We start from the raw sequence: 16,417 nt of genomic DNA, 5'->3' as shown, positions 1-16,417 counted from the left end.
ATGGAAGTAGTCCCCATAAAACTGGAGCCTAATTTCCAGATTCTCGGTCTAACTCTAAACAACAGGGACAATTTCCTCATAGTGAATTACTATAACAATCTCCCGGATAAAGAGGCAGTGAATCTGGTATCTTCGATCCGCTCTATCCTATCATCAAATACAAGGAAGTCTACCAAAGAGGAAGTCATAATTTGGGGGGGACTTTAATTTGGGACCTTGCCTAGCTGGTAACAATAACATCTGTGGCATCCTCGATGAGAGGGATAATCCAATCTCACATTTTAGACATTCCATTTTTGGAAGTCACCTAAATGAAACCCTGTTTGAGTTAGATTTGGTCCAAGCAAATAACCTGGAAAATGAGGAGTCATTATTGGCCCCTACATTTCATGGGTAAGGTCACAAAACAACAATAGATTACATCCTGGTTTCAAATGGGGAGAGGATTAAGGAAACAACATTCACTAGGCATACAATTGCGCTAAGTGACCACTACCCACTCAGCATTTCTTTTCCATTGTCTAATAAACCAAAAAGTAGCTCAAAATAATTTGAAGTTGAACAGATTAAATGGATATGCGCTGAAATGGGGGTATGTCGACCCAACCGAAATAACAAAGACAGTGATAATGGGGGCTCTCCCTTCTATCATGAAATGTCTTGCCCTAGACACGTCAGAAGAAGAACGTATCTCTAACTTTGGCACGATTATTAAAGCCATAATGAAGCCCTGTGGATAAAAATTAAAAACAAACCCAAACTGAAGAAGGGATGGTTTAACCATGAATGTACGACTGCTTACTCAAACTTAAAATCTGCATTAAGGAAAGCGGTCAGGATCCCACTCGAGATCAGAACTCTTAGGAAAATATATAACACCGCCCTAAAGAATAGGAAATAAGAGCTAAAGACTTATCCCTGGGCCCAACTCCATGAAAGCTGTGCTCATAAAAACTCTGCGGCTTTCTGGCAAGTGGTCAAGTCTCCTTTTCTAGATGATAACACCGACCACCCAAAACTAGACGTAGCAATAGAGGAAAAGGACTGGATTCATCACTTTTCTAAGATCTTTCGGTCACCTTAGAGGATCCTACCTCTCATGACTATAATTCCGAGAATTCCACTTTCAGTGATAGGTCTGAGGGTCCCTTCCCCATTAACCTCCTGTTCTCACTGAAGCAAGTGGATCTGGCCCTGCGTGCAAGTAAAAGTGATAAGGCACCGGGCCCAGACGGTGTCCCCATTGATCTTTTTAAAGCACAGATGGACCTTTGGACTCATCTTTTAACCAGCGTATTGAACGCAACATGCAATATAGGCCTACTGGATTCATGGTCCAAATCCATACTAGTACCAATCTTCAAAAAGGGGGACCGGGGGTCGGTAACCTGCTATCGCCCAATCTCTCTCTTAGACTCGCTAGGAAAGGTGGTGAGTCGACTTATTCTCGAGCAATTGCAAGACTGGGTGGACGACGGCAGGATTATCTCAGATCTCCAGTATGGGTTTCGTCAAGGATTGGGGACCATCGAGCAGGCTCTAAATCTCTCACTTTTAATAGACAAGTATGTGCACATTAAAAGAGGTGATCTGTACATGGTTTATGTGGACCTATCGTCTGCATTCGATTGTGTCTCCCACTCAAAACTTTGGACATTATTGGGGGACATGGGAGCACCATCGAATCTGGTTATGTTTCTGAGGGAACTCTACTCTAATGCCACAGCTAGGGTTCGCTATGGGGTGGGGGGGAGTTGACGGGGGAATTTGCAGTGGAAAAAGGGGTCAGGCAAGGTTGTGTCCTGGCTCCCTTGCTCTTCACTTTATATACCAATGGTCTGGAAAGAGAGATGATCAAGGGATGCCAGGACCTCCCAATGGTGAATAATCGGCCAATACCCGCGTTGCACGCAGATGACACCGTCATACTAGCTCGTACCCCCCTCGAACTCCAAAAGAGTCTGAACAGATATTCCACATTTATGGCAGGTCTTGACCTAAAAATTAACACTAGTAAAACTTTTGTTATGAGGGCAGGTACTGGCCACAAACAAAAAATGAGGGACATCTATTTAGACGAGCAAAAACTAGCGACCACACAAAATTATTTGTATCTGGGCATAACGATAGATCATAAACTATCCTGGACACCGGCAGTGGAAATTAGAAAACTTATTTTTATAAGAACTACTGCAGCTATTGTTAATTTCTCCAGGAAGTTGGGTAAGAGAGCCCCCCTTGAACTTATTATGATTTATAATGCTAAATGTCTATCTGTGCCATGTAAGGGGCAGGGCTGTGGGGTTTCGTGCCTACACACGATTAAGAGTGGAAAATTATTTTCTGAGGTACTTCCTTGCGGTACCTAGGAGTACGGGTACCCTGGCCTGCCATATGGAGTTGGGACTCCCATATGTAATGGATTTAGAAAAGGTTGAACCCCTTTTATTATGGCGCAGAATTTGGACTTCGGATAAAGCTACTCTTACCCAGTCCACTCTTTCCGATTGCCTAGCCTTGGATAATGCTCACAATTCAAGGTGGTTGTGTTACATTAAAAAGTTCTTCTATGATCTGGGTTGGGAGAGATACTATTACGATCCCTCCCTAATTTGCGAGGTATCAAGGAAGGCATTAAAAGTGAAATGCCTAGCTCATCTTGAGGAACTGAGACTAATGAACGACACAAGTTATGAGAGCTACCTTTTGGTAAGGTTTAGGGTGAATTTTTTCAATCGTTTGGTCACATTCCCTACCCGAAACAACTGGGCTAAAGATCTTCTGTTCTGTCCTTGTGATGACTCCTCTTTGCAATCTACCCTACACACCATTCTTTTTTGTAAATTTTACAATGATTTTAGGAAAAAATGGCTAGTTCCATTGTTACGGCAAACTGGCTATAGACAATGTCGTTCAGCTTTACTCTTTTTGCAGCTATTGGAGGGAGAGACGATAGTTTATCTAATAGTTAACTTTCTCAAATGCATTGTGCGACATCGAAAGAATTTAGATTAAACGTTCCACAAAAGTTAGCGTCATTTTATATTATTATTATAGATACATGTTGTCCAGTTCTTCTTATATCTTTGTAAAAATGTTTTAACTAAGTGATATCAAGATGTAATAGGAAAAGCTTTTTATTCAGATTTTAGTATTAAATATATTTATTGAGTAAGTCAAAACAGTACAGGCATCCACACTCGAGTGCTTTGCAATCGTTTCAGTAGGGGCTAGGGCTCGAATACATCAGATGGAACAGGAGTATGCAGTAAATAGAAATCGTGGTTATACACAGCAAGCCGCCTACAACCCAGCACGGGCCGGCCGCGTTTCAAACATTGCAGTGTTAATCAGGGCAGCTCTGACTCCTTCCACCAACCCATTCCCACTGACGCTGATGTAGTAGATGGCCCGCTCCCATCGCTCGAACGTGCAAATCGTCAGCACACTCTTGAACTATCATCCCTTCCCCTTTGTGCCCCAACCAACCTATCCCTCCCTGTGCCCAACTCCCCCCCGCCCCGGTACCCCAACCCCAACAAACCCAAACCCCTTACCCTATACCCCCCCCCGGTGGTCCACGGTCTCGTTTTAGCTGGGTATACATCATCCCGTACCCGATTTGGGGGCGGGTGTGGCACCTCCCTCCTTCGGGGCAGTCTCTGTCAACCTCAACAATCGAAGATACCTCGGGCAGGTGACTTCTACGAACTCCGAGGACAGAAGGGCTAGGAACGGCTGCCAAAGTTCAGCATACTTTGCCCCCTCTCCCGCTTTATATAGAGAAAGTCTTTCCATACCCAGGACCATCCACAGGGGATGGAGCCACCCCTGGTACGTGGGGATGTGGGTCGTGCACCAGTGTGCTACGAGTGTCTGTAGGGCCGAACTCAGAGCCATTGCTATCAGGCGTCCCCTTCGCGATCGTAATGGGTAGGTCAGCGCATTCGGGAGCCCTAAGATGACGTAGGAAGGGAAGCGTGGGATTTCGGTATCAAAGTGTTTATCCACGTAATCCAGAACTTGACGCCAGTAGTCCTGTAGAAGGCTGCAGTCCCAAAGTGTATGTGTGAGAGTGCCCAGTTGGCCGCAGCCCCGCCAGCACAGGGGGTCTTTGCTACTGTCCATCTCGTACAGCCGTTCTGGAGTGTAGTACCAGTAGGTTACAACCTTCGTTAGAGTGTCAGTGAGCCCCATATGATACGCCGAGTGTTGTGCCCTATAATATATACCTTCCCACTCCTTATGTGTAAAGGCCCTCTCCATCTCTCTCTCCCAACGCGCCCTACTCGCGCTGTAGGTGTATTGGTGTCTGTGTGTGAGCATTTTGTATAGGTCTAAGATTAACTGCTTGTCCCACTTGCGGGTGATCAACCAATACTCGAAATCCGTAAGTCGCCTATCCGCGTCTGCTCTCACCGTCTTGCTAAGGGCCCAGTGCCTGATTTGGAAATAGTGGAGTCGCTCGGTCTCCGGAAGGCCGAAGTCCTGGCGTAGTTGTGGAAAGGGAATTATCCCTTCGGGACCATATATCTGGCAAAGGGAGCGATAACCAGCAGACTTTCAGCGTTCGAAGACCTTCCCATCTAGCCCTGGCTGGAAGTCAGGGTTATCAAGAATGGGAGTGAGAGGTGAAGGGGTGGTGGTGAGACCAAGCTCCACTCCGACCTGATCCCAGATCTCAAGCGGGACTCGTGTAATGTGGGAGGCATACAAGTTGCGGGGCCTGTGTATCTTGCGCATAAACGGGATCTCTTGCAACGTGCGCCCTGCCACTGCTTGGTCTTGGAATAACCAATGCTTCCCGGACTCCCATTGGACCCATTCCGCCATGAAGCGTAATTGTGCCGCTTGGAAGTAGGAGGCTAAGTTTGGAATCCCAATCCCCCCCTGTTCCGGCGCGAGCATCGCTATTTGGGCTTTCAGACGCGGTTTCCTCCCGTTCCACACAAATTGGGAAAGCTCCGATTGTACCAATTTAATCGATCCTGCAGGAGGGGCGAGCGGTATAGTGCGAAAAATGTACAGAATCTGGGGGAGGATCGTCATCTTGATCGCCGCCACCCTGCCCAACCAGGACAACGGATAGTGTTTCCATTGTCCCAGCTCCTGTCGAACTTTCTGCCGGAGGGACGTATAATTAACGTCCACCGTGGTCTGAAGGGAGGCCGCCAGTTTGATACCTAGGTAAGGAACCGCTTCCGTAGCCCACTGCAAAGGAAACCGGGACTGCAGCGTGGTGCGCGTGTCCACGGTCAAGGATAGGTCAAGGGCCACTGATTTCGTCAGGTTGACATTGAAGCCGGACACACTTCCAAACCTGTCTAGAGCGGCCATGCAGGCAGGGAGAGAGCTCCGGGGCTCTGCGAGTGAAAGCAAGACGTCGTCAGCGTAGAGACTTATGACATGGACGTCTGCCCCAAATTTGATGCCTTTAACTTCCGGGTCGGTTCGGATGAGCTGTGCCAGCGGCTCCATGTATAAGGCAAACAGGAGAGGGGATAGCGGGCACCCCTGCCTGGTGCCTCTCTCAATCTGGAAACGTGGGGAAGACAAGCCGTTAACTCTGACTGAGGCCGAGGGAAATTTATAGCAGTTCAGTACTCTAGTCCGGAATTTGGGTCCCATACCCGCCTTCAGTAGGACCTTCTCAAGGTAGGGCCAGTGAACCCTATCAAAGGCCTTCTCTGCATCGATGGCCAGCATCATGTATTCGCCCTGTGTGCGGGATGCTTTCTCGATGAGATGGAGGGCCCGTTTGGTGTTGTCAGAGGTCTGGCGCTCCGGGATGAAGCCCGACTGATCCGGCTGAATAAGACCTCCCATGTAGGGGCCCAGTCTGGAGGCGAGGATACTTGTGTAGAGTTTAAGGTCGACATTCAAAAGGGAGATGGGTCGGTATGCCCCACAGTTGGAGTGATCTTTGTCCGGCTTGGGTATGACCGCAATGGAGGCCTAAAGCAGGTCCCGGGAGATCGCCCCGTCTTCCGCAAACGATGTAAAGAGTCTGGCGCAAGTTGAACACAAAAGGTCTTGTAGAAGCACGCCGGGAAGCCATCCGGCCCCGGCGCCTTCCCGAGTTTGAGCCGAGAAATCGCCGAGATGACGTCCTCCAGGCGGATGTCCCTCTATAGATTATCCACTTGCTCTCGGGTTAGGGCTGGTAATGGGATCTCCTCGAGAAAGGCCATTTCCGCCTCCGAATTGGGCGGATCTGCTCCATAAAGAGCGGCATAGAAGTCGCTAAAAGCCTCCGCTATTGTGCGGTCACCGGTGACACTAGTACCATCTGTTCGTTTCAATTCTTTAACCTCACGCTTCTGGGCAACCGTTCGTAGTTTGTGTGCTAGGAGACGCCCGCATCTGTCCCCCCCAGTGTAGTATGCGTGTTTCAGCCGTAAAGCTGCGTACTCCGCTCTGTCAATGTCCAGTGCAGCCAGTTGCTGACGGGCAGCTCTTAGTTGACGCCAAATTCTCGTGCTGCCGTCCTTCTGTGAATCTGCTCTAGCTCCCTGGTCTTTTGGGTGCGTTCGTCCCTCTTGGCCTGGTGTTCTATGTTTTCCGCGGAGGAAAGCGATATAAATTCACCCCTCAGTACGGCTTTGAGCGCAGCCCACTGGGTAGCCAGTGCGGTGTCTCCGTTACTATTATGGAACAGATAATCTTTTATGGCCCCTTGAATTCTAGTAACTACGTCCTTCTTGTAAAGCAATGAGTCTCGGAGCCGCCATACCCTACCCAAACGCGGTTCCCGTGGCCCCACCAGGGTGACCGTGACTGAGGCGTGATCAGATAGAGACGCCGTACCGATTTCTGCATTGGTGACAAGTGAGCGCGCCGCTGTGGAGACAAGCAGGTAATCTAGGCGTGCATATGTCCTACGCGCTGCTGAGTTGTGTGTGTAGTCCGTTTTGCCTGGGTGAAGCTCGCGCCAAACATCCACAAGCCCAAGGTCTTTCAAGCGGGCCAACCCCAACGCTGACAAAGCACCCACCTGGCTAACGCGCTGGCAGGAGCGGTCTAGCAATTTATCTCGGACCAGGTTCAAATCACCCCCAAGCAGAATGTGACGGTCTATCGTGTCAGTCGCTTCTGTAAGTACGGAGTGTAGGAACTTTTCTTGGCCCTCGTTTGGCCCGTAGATCGAGCCAATCGTGTAGTTCAGGTCCCCCAGTGTAAACCTGTAAACCAGTAACCGTCCCTTAATTTCTGCCATCTTACCCAATACCTTGCCCTTGAATGTGCGTGCCACCAGGATTGCCACCCCGGATTTTTTTCTCTGTACAGGAGGAGAAGAATTGCAGCAGGAACTTGCTAGAATGAAGGCGGTGGCCGTCATTAGCTAGGAGGTGCGTCTCTTGCAATAGGCAGATGTCAGCCTTGGATTGTTCTAGGAGCAAGAGTACCGCTTTACGTTTCACCGGGCTGTTCAAGCCCCTCACATTTAGAGTGAGAACAACAAAGTTATCCATTGCCATCCAGGAAGAGAAAGTCTAGCAGATAGCCATTAGTTCTGTGCCCAGCGCCCCGACTGGTAGACCCACCCACCCCCCAGCATTGCCGCCCTCCCTCCCACAGAAGAGCCATCACCTCACACCGCCCGCTGACCATGGACCACGAGACCCCCCACCCTCCCCCCCACCGCTCGTCCCCCAAAAACTCACCCACCCCCCAACTCCCAACCTCCCTCCCCCCAACTGCAGACTGTCAGTGTATGTCCCAAAGAGTGTCATTGTCTCTCATCCAAGGACGAAAAGGAGAAAAAAGAGGTAAAGTAAGGTAGTCTTACTGGTCTGTCCGGGAGTCTTCCTCCCGCCAACGGCCAGGTGGCCAGAGCGGACTTTCAAATCAATCCATGTCTGGAAACGGTCATCCTGTGGGGCCGGAGCCGCTATCTGTGGCCACTGCATCCACTGCGGCGCGCTGTCCTGCTGCGATCTCCATCGCCGGTGGTTTCTTGACTCGCCTCCGACGTCGCTGTTGGCTCCATTGCGGCCTCCTTCCCTCGGTCTCTGGTAACGACCCCTGGGCAACCGCCTCCTCCGTCGGGGTCTCTATACCAAGCAAGGAGCAAGCTTCAGCTACCGATCGAAGCTGGTATTGTTTATTCTCCAGTCTGAAGACGAGGCGGAAGGGGTGGCCCCAACTGTATGAAATGCCCTTTTGCTGTAGGAAGGAGGTGACCGGCTTGAAGAGCCGGCGTTTGTGCAGCATGAGTGCCGCGAGGTCCTGAAATAGCAGCGGCGAGGTGCCCTGAAACGTTATCGGGTGCTTCTGGCATGCCCTCTGTAGTATTTCCTCCTTGGTTCGGTAGTCTTGAACGCACACTAAGATGTCGGGCGGCGGGGCCGTTGCCGCACGTGGCGGGCCGGTCCTGTGGGCCCTTTCAAGCTGCAGGGGCGAGTGCAACGGCCTCCCCAGCACGTGGTTGAAGAGTTCCCTAGCATAGCGAAATACATCCTGAGTAGCATCAGACGTGGCAACATTGCGAATGCGGATGTTATGACGCCTGGAGCGATTTTCTAGGTCTTCTACGTGGAGTTGCAGATCCACCTGTTGATCGCGCAGGCGGATAATCTCCTGTTGCTGAGCTGCGAGTTCCGTCTCCCGCTCGTCGCCCTTGGTCTCTAGGTCCGCCACCCGTTCGCCTATGCCGTCCATCTCGCGCCGTACCTCGCGAATCTCGCTGGTGAACTCAGTCTTGAAGGTCTGGATATCATCCCGCAGGGAGGCGAAGAGGGATTCTAAGAAGGCCTTCGTAATGGGCTCCGCGCCCTCCTCAGGGGCCCGTTCTGCTTTTTTCGGCGCTGGGGCCATGGCGTCCTTCTGCAGAGGGGAGTGTGACTTAGCAAACATCTCTTTCACCGTCTTGCCTCGGGCGGCCTGCCCGTGGACATCCCTCTGTCGCGACGGTCCGAACACCCCCACCTCTACGACCTCCTGTCGGGCTGCTGGTCGTGCGTCTCAGTGAGCTTGCCACCGGATGAGAGGCCCCGCCAGGCCTCCCTCTCTCGGTTGCCCCTCCGTAGGTCCTGGCGCGATATCGCAGCACGTCCCTTTCACCCCTTGTTCATTAGCTGTAGAAGGCTTGTCTTAGCGTCCAAGCCGTGGGAGTCAGGGCCCTCGGGGAGTGAAGAAAGTCTTGCCCGCGAGGGGCGATGAACACCGTAACTGTTCACAAGAGGTCTGGAGGCCGCCTGCTCCCGGGTGGGCGCCCGGTCGGGTGGGGTCGAGGGCCCCCTGGGTGTCCCCTGCTGCTCCACGCTGGCCGCACTCAGCTCCTCGGGACCGGGGAGGGGAACCGCCGCTCTAGTCCAGACAGTTCAGGAGGGGCAGGGCACAGCAGGCCCCGGGCCGGTATGCCCGCCGAGAGGCTCGCATCCACAATCACCCCAATGCTGGCCACGGTCAGTCACCGTGCCGCCCGCTGCGCCCAGAGCTCGCCCTCACCTCCCTTCTCTCCGCCGATGGCCTCCGTTGTCTTCCGCGCCTCGCTGAACCGTCGTGTGTGTCCCGCCATCGGGACGGCTCTCGTCCTCCGCTGGGCTCTCGGCGTTTCCCGCAGGCTCCCAGGACAGCCCCAGGTGCTCGTGGGCGGGTCCCGTCCTAGGCCCCGCAGAGGCGCCGCACCAAGGTCGCTCCGCTCGGCCGCGTTCTCCGCCTCACTGCAGCCTCGCTTCTAGGCCGGAGGGGGGGATGGGCGCTCCGCGCCTCCGGGCCGATACACTACGCTGCCTCCGTCCACGGCTCCATCAGACGCCTCCCGCTGGTCCACTCCGGTGCTGGGACGGCACCGGCAGCCTTGGGCACCGACTTCGGTCGGAAAAGGCGCCGGAACCGGTGCTAGATTAAGGCCGTTGGAGCTGTGGCGAGACACGTCCTCTCACTCCGCCATCTTGGCCACGCCCCCTTTATTCAGATTTTAAAAAGAAATGTTTTCTATCTACAATTGAGCTAATATTTGTGAGGTTTGGCTCTATATTTTTAATCTTTATATACTTTGACTTTTACCAAAATGCACATTTATGTAACTGATTATTGTATGCTTTTTATGAATTATACTCTAAATCGAAATAAAGCTCCATTGGATTGGATTGGATCTCAGTGGAACTTGCCCCCTTTCGTAGACTATTACCCCTGCCGCCATTGTAACATTTGCCCTCAAACCAAACCAGTTAAAGAACTGGACCTATGCCTTAGAACTCCTTGGGTCTAGAGACTACACACAAACTGTGACACAACCAACATTGGTTCTGTTCTCACCTGCCCTTGTAATCTAAAATCCGTAGGCAAGACCACAAGAAAGATTCATACCAGAATCAATGATCAAGAAAACTATTGCCAAACTGTTTCGCAAATCTGGTCATGGGACATTCAGAGAATGATTTTGCATGGTATATAATTGACAAACTTCGGCGAACAATAGTTGGTGGTGGCGATCAGTTGCGGGAAGCTTTAGCTTCAGAACGGCAGGCACCAGGCCTTGACGAAGTAAGTTACCAGCTCCCCACACCAATTACCACCACTTTGGCGGTCCAATGGAAGGGCTACCTTACTGAATGGCTTCCTCACTAGAATGCACAGGTAGAGGGGAGGGTCAGGGAATTTACCTATGCATAATAATAAAATAAGTTGGATTTGGTTTTCCAGTGCTTTGAGACGTCCATATGTATGTTTGCCGAGCACTGTTCAAGTATATATGTGCCCATGTCAATCACAATACATTTGAGACCTTACTACTATAGTGATCTGTATTCAATATATACTAGTCACAGTGTTCACATTATCCTTCTACCAATACAGTGCCATCTGACTAATTGCACTATGTCTCTATCAATTAAGTGTGTGACTACCGCTCGCCAGTTGTGCAGTACGCCTGAACCACCCAAAAATAGGGTAAGAAGTGTGTGTTTTCTGCATGCCTCCTTTTACTGCTTTTTGTGCATGCACACGTGTGTCGTTTTGAAGTTATTTGAAATGCCCTAATTTATAGCTTTGGTGTGTAGCATACTTATATATGCATAAAAAATATTTATTTCCCTTTTTAAAACAAAATACCAGTCTGATAGAGTATAAGTGCTGTCTTGCTGGACTGTGGATTCCACTCATTACCTCCATTGGCTAAATATTTTTTCTTTTTTGTTATTGATAATAATACTTTTATTGACAGTCACAGTCCTGCACCTATTGAGATTGTAGTGTACCACTTATGTTTTTAGGTTCTTGAAGTAAAGTATCCTTACTCGAGTTGAGAGCTATAGGCCACATTCTTTGCATGGCATGACTGCTTAGACCGCCTGGGATTCTGTCAGCCATAGTCGAGCCAAAACATGTTGGCTTTATAAAGAGTTTTTGATAAATTGATCCTCAATAATAGCCCATCACTCTGTTTACTAGTTATGTCTAGAGTACTCACCTATTAAGAATATTGACTTTGGTATAATCCAGACATTTTTATCTCTTATCTTTTGGATCCCTGCCACAAATCTAGCTGTGATCTATATAAGAAAATCCAAATTTTTTGGTTGCGTCCCCTCTGGTAGGCACCGACGATGAGGTGAGGCGTCTAGACCCAAATCTTTGGATTTCTCCCATGACTGTCTCTTCTGGCAAGTAAATCCTAGCTGCCCTTTTGTGTTTGTGATTGCAGATTGCATGTCAGCCATCTACCAGTTGATTAGAGTGAAGAATATTGCTGATACTGCGTTCTGCATTAGTGTTACAAACCCAATGCAGGTTTGTGCAATGAAGTGTAGGGTTAAGTAGTACATTAAAGTCATTGCTTGATATGTTGATGTGTTAGTTATTACATTGAAAAAAGGGCAAGTTTGTACTGAGGGCCTAGTACAACAGAAATTCTTCGTGGACCATAAGTTTAGAAGTCCTTATGCACACATCTTAACAAATAAGTGGTCTTCAAGAATAAGGAAGATCAATATTTGAGAATGGAGTTCACTGCTAAGGAAAGTCAGCCCAACATGGTTCATCTAACTCCCAACATAATTAAGAGAGCTATGCAAATTAGACAGGTCCCTCTGCATAGCTCTAGAGAACGTGGCACGCTCCCCAAGTCCCCAATAAAACAATCTACTGTTTTGAATCATGTTTCAAAACCCACAACATTAATATGTGTGTGTGTGTGTGTGTGTATATATATATATATATTACCTACTGGCGGTCGCCAGTAGGTATATATAGTTAGGATTTTTTCTCTATGGGATTTTTGAAAATTCTATGTCTAATAACTTTGGCGTTTGTGGACGGAATTGGCTGAAATTTTCAGGAAAATGGCACATTGTGTTTCTGAGCAGCCCCTAAAAATTGGGGGGGGTTCGTCCAGGGGGGGTTGAGAAAAAAGGGGGGTCCCAAAACGTGTTTTTAACATTGAGTTTTCCATAGGGCGGTTGGCCTCACTTTTAGCCCGAACGGCTGAATGGATTTGCACGAAACTTGGCAAAATTGTAGGGACTGGTAGCCCGATGTGCCTTTTGTAGGTCTCAATATATGTGCTACAGTGGATTTTGAGAAATTAACATTTAAAAAAAGATATATATTTGTAACAGCGGACCGGGCAGCGCTCCAGTACGCGTACTTTTCGCGCAACGGAGCTTTGTGAAGCGAAGCTGATTGGTTCTCTGGCGTCTGTAAACATTCCAAACAGTCCGTAGCGGCCGCCATCTTGTCTCTCGGTAGGATCGAGAGACAAGAGGAGGCCAAAGCGAAGGGGCAAATGACCATAAGGGGGCATAGTAGATCCTCGCTGACCCCCTAGGTTTGATGTGGAGGTTTTAAAAGGGCCCCGCGGGGCAAAAAAAAAAAATAATAATAATAATCGAACGGCTGAATGGATTTGCACGAAACTTGGTAAAATATTAGGGACTGGTAGCCCGATGTGCCTTTGCTAGGTCTCAATATATGTGCTCCAGTGGATTTTGAGAAATTAACGTTCAAAAAAAGATATATATCTGTAACAGCGCTCCGCTTCGCGTAAAGGAGGTTTGCGAAGCTGATTGGTTCTCCGGCGCCTGTAAACATTGCAAACAGTCCGTAGCGGCCGCCATCTTGTCTCTCGGTAGGATCGAGAGACAAGAGGAGGCCAAAGCGAAGGGGCAAATGACCATAAGGGGGCATAGTAGATCCTCCTTGACCTCTTAGGTTTGATGTGGAGGTTTTAAAAGGTCCCCGCGAGGCAAAAAAAAAAAATAATAATAATAATCGAACGGCTGAATGGATTTGCACGAAACTTGGCAAAATTTTAGGGACTGGTAGTCCGATGTGCCTTTGCTAGGTCTCAATATATGTGCTCCAGTGGATTTTGAGAAATTAACGTTCAAAAAAAGATATATATCTGTAACAGCGCTCCGCTTCGCGGAGATAAAATTATATCTGTATTACCTAGCTGTTGCTAACACCAGTTAGCGACGGCTAGTAGGAGATAGCGACCATCTTGGGCCCCACTTTGCATGTGAGTGATATTTATCACTAATGACATGCAAAGTGGGCATGCCAAGATGTTAGCGACTGGAAACAGTCGCTAACATCGCTATCTCCTATTATCAACTTTTGGAAATATTCGCGATAAGCGCGAATATCTCCAAAAGCTAGCACCTGCCCTGAGCAGTTCTAAGGCATGTTATCCAATGGGAGGTGGATAACATGGCTAAGAGCATTAGCTCGGTAATGCATGAATATCGCTGAGTTTTCAGCGATATTAATGCATTGCGGTCGTTTTTTATCGTATTTGTGATAAACCTTGATAATAGCAAGGTTTATCTGCGATAATTTCTGACGATGCTTAGCGGTAAAAAAATCGTTGCTAAGCATCGTTAGGGATAAATATCGCTTAACTTTGGTAATATGCCCCAACGTCTGTTAACGTTCGATTCGAAGGAAATCAGGAAGTGTTGAAAAACATTGTCTGCGCCATCTTGCCTTTTTTCAAATGCCACACTTTTGTCGTGCACGGCAGTCATTTTAGATGCCTTGACCAGACCCACTCTGTGCACGCTGTCGATCCTTAGCATGACTCCCCACCCTCGCAAGCATCTCCCCCAGGCAGTGGTCACCCCCGCTCTCTGTCTTATGCATGGGTAATAAACCACCCCCCATCTGCGCTGCTCTTCCCTGAGAATCACACCCTGTGCCCGCCCGACACCTCCCTTTCGCCCTATTCACTACCGCACCCTCTGACACTCCTTTTCCTCTGTGTCCGATTGTCCAGGCCGGTCCTAGGGTATCAGCTAGCCCTGCAGATGTAGTTTATGGCCCCAGCTGTAAAGAATCACCCCTCTTCAAAGGAGTTATAGTAGATCAAGGCCCACACTCGATGAGATCCGTCACAGCAGACGCGTTCCTATTATCTGAAAACCATCCTGTATTGTGATTGGGGAGGGGACCGAGCCTGAAGCGGAAGATTCCAGGGATGACTCTTTGTACATCAAAGTTTTTACAATTATGTGTCACATTAAAAATATATAGCACTCCAACAAAGTAGTAAGATTATAAAACTTTAATAACTTATAAATATATACAAGAAAACAAAAACAGTAATAACATATAAACATTTTTAGGGAAAAACAACGAAGTAGCGGTCGGCTGTGCGAATAGTCCCAACGCAGCACAATGTCCAGATTTCTGGCGTGGGGCGTCGCGGGGGGTGGGTCATCAGTAGCAAACTGTTGTCCGAATAGTTCCAAGGCAGCAGAACGATGGCACCAAGGTGATGTCCAGTAAGTTGCCGCACTGGTTTTGGTATCCTACAATGCTGCTCCGAATAACGGCGTGGGGCGCCCCGGGGGAGGCGGCGTGAACGGGCCTCTCCAGGTGGAGTGTCATCTGTTGTACTGGGGCGCCCCTTTACCGTTTCAGTTGCCATTCCGTCCGTTTTTGGTCCACTGTGTCAAAAGCCGCAATTCAGCTGAGTTGCGCCCACTCTTGCGGTGCAGCGATAGGCGGCTGTCACAGGACTCTCAAAATGGCGGCAGGCTCTTTCCTTTTTGGGCCTGGTCCACTGAAATGGCCCTGGGACACCTTGGAAATCGGACGCTTGTCTGCTAGGTCTTGGACCCCATTCTCGAAAGCGTCCCCTCCGCCTTGAGGATTTATCAAAAGTTTTGGGGGCCCCCGACTCCTGTAGGCTTCTGGTGGGGTACATGTATAGGTGGTCGGAGTCTGATATGTAAAATAGGAATAATCTCAAAATAGCACTTATTCTTCTAGATGAAAAATTAACATTCTATCAAAGGCACCAATGTAGCTCAACAGACGAAAAAACAGGTCAATATGTTCGGTGCATATTTATTTAGCACATTTTATAGTTGTGAACTGCATAAATTTGATCCTCAATGGTAGGATAATATTGCAATTAATGCATTGACAATATCAGCGACAACACATTTCTATATAATAAGTGAATTCAAAAGTGTGTCAATGCGCTCAAGGTGCATAGAGAAAGGGTATTTAGAAGGGATGGGTAAGTGGGGGTGAAGGTGGGGACCGGGTAAAGGTGATGTGACTGAGTTAAAATCACAGTGAAGAATGAAAAAGCCTTTACAGCCTATATACAGATCTAAGGGTTCCAAAAACAATCTCAAACATAGGTTCCGTAGTTATACATTATTTGGTCCTATGTTTGGAAGAGTGAACAGTAACAATAGTCGACGTTTCGACCCCTGACAGGTACGGGTGATTCAGAACCTCAGGATGGGGTCTTCATCAGGACGTAGGGGTATAACAGGAGCGCCTATAAATAATGCGAAAGTAATGAATGTATCTCATACTCCTATTCAATAATTAATGCACTCGAAATTGCGTGAAGCATTACCTACTTCGCATGAGGCCCGTTTGGGCCTGCAGCCTGGGGACCTTCCAAGGTTCCTTTCTGGTGCGAGAGGTCTGTAATTAAGTAAAACAGTGTAAGTACAGTGCGCTGGCCCACATTAGGTGAGACACCAGAGTCACACTGTAATCAATCGTAAAAGGGAGAGAACTTACTAGGAGCTTTTCATTCAGGATGCATGGAATTGTTGTCCACTGGACCAGCCGGTCCGTGGTGGAACGTCGTATGTCTCTGCAAAAGAGGTAGGGCACCACACTTAGTAAAGGAGTTAATCTGTTAGGGCGCGCCAAAAATTCAGATTGATAGTCTCATAATGAGCGCAGTTAGAACGGAAAGAGGGCCTTATGACTCTAGAGGGAAAAATGGAGGGAAAAATTGGGTCTCTGTATTATGCGTGGAACAGCATTAATTCACCCAACATCCCAGCGAGGGGTTTACTAAAAGGCGCAGTATCACGCGTATGGCGTGAATGTCCTTTAGATCGATAATTGTTAAAGGGACACAAAGCGAGAGGGGATGGTTTAAAACTCGCGCGATGTGGCCGTGTAAACTTGGCAACATTGATCTAAAACCCGGGGA

Source organism: Lissotriton helveticus, chromosome 7 (assembly GCF_964261635.1).
Source record: "Lissotriton helveticus chromosome 7, aLisHel1.1, whole genome shotgun sequence".
Lineage (NCBI taxonomy): Eukaryota > Metazoa > Chordata > Amphibia > Caudata > Salamandridae > Lissotriton > Lissotriton helveticus.
This window is presented reverse-complemented; position numbering follows the sequence as displayed.